We start from the raw sequence: 3,994 nt of genomic DNA, 5'->3' as shown, positions 1-3,994 counted from the left end.
TAAAAAGTACACATAATATAGATACAAGTGTGTATACACAAGTGTGTGTGTGTCCTAACTCTACCTACTGACAGGACTAGAAATAGTAACACTCCAGAAGCAATGAGTATACCTGGACTTCAGATTTTGGTTTCTAAAAACCATTCTCTAGTAAGAGAGCTCTTTGGAGAACTGATTTAGTCCAAAGCCAAGGCAGGTAAAAGACAAGATGAACCCAAAGCATCTTGTGGTGTCAGGAAGCAAGGAAGCATTAAAAAAAAAGAGAGATAAAGCGAGTACAGAGTAGCTGGCGAGATAGCCATGCAGTCCAAGCTGGAATGTGAGCTGTGGTGTGAGAGGGTGAATCCGGAAAACAAGGCAGCTTTGGAGGCATGGGTCAGGGAGACGGGCATCCACCTGGTGCAGGTGAACTGGCAGAGGAAGCATGGCGGGCCACCCCCAGGCTGGGTGGGCAGCCCGCCTCCGGCCGGCTCAGAGGTGTTTATCGGGCGGCTGCCCCAAGACGTGTACGAGCACCAGCTGATCCCACTGTTCCAGCGCGTAGGCCGGCTCTACGAGTTCCGCCTGATGATGACTTTCAGCGGCCTAAATCGTGGGTTCGCCTACGCCCGCTACAGTTCGCGGCGCGGCGCCCAGGCCGCCATCGCCACACTGCACAACCACCCGCTGCGGCCCTCCTGCCCGCTGCTCGTGTGCCACAGTACTGAGAAGTGCGAGCTGAGTGTGGACGGGCTGCCTCCGGGGCTGAGTCGCCGCGCGTTGCTGCTCGCGCTGCAGTCCCTGGGTTCCGGCCTGCAGGAGGCGCTGCTGATGCCCAGCCCTGGGCCCGCGCCCGCGCAAATTGTGCTGCTGAAGTTCAACTCGCACCGCGCCGCCGCCATGGCCAAAAAAGGCCTAGGGGAAGGGCAGTCACGCCTCTCTGGAGAGCAGGTGGCCGTGGAGTGGCTCAAGCCAGATCTGAAGCAGCGACTCCGCCAGCAGCTGGTGGGCCCCTCCCTGCAGTGCCTACAGCCAGAGGGCAGTCGGTTGGCCCTGGCCAGGGACAAGCTAGAGTCCCAAGGGGCTCGGGGTGCCCTGCAGCTGTTGTGCCAGCGGATGAAGCTGGGCAGCCCTGTGTTCCTCACCAAGTGTTTGGGCATGGGCCCTGCTGGCTGGCACCACTTCTGGTACCAGGTGGTGATCCCTGGGCATCCAGTGCCCTTCAGTGGCCTCATCTGGGTTGTGCTGGCCCCAGATGTGCAGAATGGGCATGAGATGGCTAAGGGTGCTGTGTCTGCAAGATTGCTAGAGGCACTGAGTGCCTCTAGAGCCAGTCTTATACCGACTGGTGGGGCTGAGGCAGGTACCGTGGTTAAGCAGTGACCATGTCCTCTTCACAGGCAGCCCAAACGAGTTGACAGAGCCTGCGTCAGTCCCCAGCCCAGCAGGCCTGGGCAGCCACCATCGGATTTTAAAGAGGGAGGAACATGGGCTCTGCCCTACCTCTGACACAGCCTCCCCTTTGGGGCAGGGCCCCAGTACACCTGGGACAGCTCTGGTTTGGCTAAGTTGTGGTGAGGGACCTTGCCATGCCCCTCCCAGCCCAGGGACTAACCTTGGCCCTTTGCTATTCCTTGGTCGTTCTGTGTGATACATACACAAACCTTCCTCCTCCTGCCACAGCTTAATATGAATCTCACTTCTTATTTTGTTGATTTGTCATTTTTGTTGATTTTATTTGGGGGCTGGCTGAGCCAAAGGTTCAGAAATCTGCTTTCTGTCCCCAGTACTTTACATTCTGGTGTATGTGTGATGTTGGGTTTTTCTATGCTGGTTGTATTTATATTAAACCCCTGGTTGGTGTAAAAAAAAAAAAAAAAAAAAAAGTAACATATCAAAAGTCCATAGAGCCAACCTGAAAGCTTCTAGTAGTAGTCAATGGTGGAACATCTTGATCAAAAAAATAATTATAATATTGTATTATAGCTCAAATAATACAATATTCATTAGCCCATAATACACTGATATAAATTAAAATAAATAAATAAATAAATAAAATGACAACTCTTCCTTATGGAAGAATACCAATTGACAAATGTAAGGAGGCAACTGAAAATCACTGTGAGAATACCATGGTAATAGTTACTGTAGGCAAGATACACCAAAGGATTTCAAATTAATAGATGAAAGTTTAAGTAGAGACAAACTAAGTGTCTTGAGGAAGAAAAAATGAATAACATGATCATAATAAAGTAACTTTAAAGACATGATTAATTTTGGAAAACAATGTTTTTGGTGGATACTGTAAAGCTTAAGAAACAATACTCAAACATGGCACTCTATAAATTTTTAATTACAAAGGGGTAAATAATTAGAGTGCAGAATCCTGGTAGATACCAATTAATAAAATGATCAAGGTCAATGTCACCAGTGATAGATATCAATCTCATGTACCCCTGACATATGCACTGAAAAAGGCATATAACCTCTGTGGTATCCTTCCCAGTAATGCAGAACCACAAAAAAATTTCAATTAGACCCAAACTGGGGAGAAAGTCTACAAAATAACTGACTCTTCAAAGTGTCAAGGCCATGAAATAAAAGGAAAGACTGAAGGTCTTTGATAGGCGAGAGGAGATTAAGAGAAATGATAATTAAATTCAGTGTAGTATCCTATATTGAACCCTGGAAGAGGGAAAAAAATATTTGTGAAAAAAAAATCAGTGAAATCTAAGAAGTTTTATATTTAATTTAATAGTATTTACCAAGGTTAATTTCTTCCGATAAATATTCTAACTATGTAAATATTAAGAGGCAGCTGACCGAAAAGTAAATGGGAATACTTGTAAATTCTTCTACAAGTTTAAAATCATATCAACATAAAAACATTAATTCTAAATAAAGGAAAAAATGCATTGTTAGTGGGATGTTAATTAAGGATAACTTGAAATCACAGATTAAGTTGAGAATTGATATTTTTATAATAGTAAATCCTACCTCCAGATATCATATATCTTTCTATTTATTCAGTGTTTCCTCTTTTGTCTTTTTATCAAGTACTATCAATGAACTTAATATATAACATTTACTTCTAGTAGTTTTTTGTGGAGTCTTTAGGATTTTCAATGTATAGTATCATGTCCTCTGCAAATAGTGAAAGTTTTATTTCTTCCTTACCAATTCAGTAGCCTTTTATTTCTTTTTCTTGTCTGATTGCTGTGGCTAGTATTTACAGTATTATGTTGAATAAAAATGATGAGAGTGGACATCTTTGTCTTATTCCCAACCTTAGAGGAAAAGCTTTCAGTTTTTCACCATTGAGTATGATGTGATCTGGGGGTTTTTCATATATGGTCCTTATTATGTTGTACTTTCCCTCTAAAGTCACTTTATTGAGATTTTTCATCATGAACAGTTGTTGAATTCTGTCAAGTGCTTCCTTGGCACTTGCTGGAAAGATCATATGGTTTTCACATTTCATTTTGTTAATGTGGTATTTCACATTGATCATGATATATTGCATATATTGACCCATTCTTGCATGGAATAAATACCACTTTATTGTGGTGAATTTTAATGTATTGTTGATTTAAGTTTACTAATATTTTGTTGAATATTTCTAATCTGTGTTGATCAGAGATACTGGCTTGCAGTTTTCTTTTTTTGTAGTGTCTGTGTCAGCTTTTGGTATCAGGGTAATGGTGGCTTCAGAGAATGTGTTTGGAAGCTTTCTTTCCTCTTCTATTTTTCTGCAATAATTTTAGAAGAGTATGTATTAACTCTTTAAATGTTTGGTAGACTTCACTTCTGAAGCCATTTGGTCCTGGACTTTTGTTTGTTGGGAGTTTTTTCTGTTTTGTTTTTTTTTTTTTTTTCTTTTTTGACTGGCTCAATTTTGTTACTAGTAATTAGTCTTCTTAGATTTTTTGTTTTTTCTTGTTTCAGTTTTGGAAGACTGTATGTTTGGAATTGAAGCATTTCTTCTAGGATGTCCAATTTTTTGCCACATAATTTT

At 42.3% G+C, this 3,994-nt stretch overlaps 1 pseudogene; it reads left to right on the top strand.

The window, feature by feature from the left end:
* The first annotated feature begins 300 nt into the window (after window positions 1-300).
* Window positions 301-1,838, top strand: LOC132672742 (dead end protein homolog 1 pseudogene; annotated as a pseudogene).
* The last annotated feature ends 2,156 nt before the right edge of the window (window positions 1,839-3,994 follow it).

Source organism: Panthera onca, chromosome C1, assembly GCF_046562875.1.
Source record: "Panthera onca isolate mPanOnc1 chromosome C1, mPanOnc1 haplotype 2, whole genome shotgun sequence".
Taxonomy (NCBI): Eukaryota; Metazoa; Chordata; class Mammalia; order Carnivora; family Felidae; genus Panthera; species Panthera onca.
The sequence above is the reverse complement of the archived record's forward strand: the minus strand, read 5'-3'. Positions and strand labels throughout refer to the sequence as shown.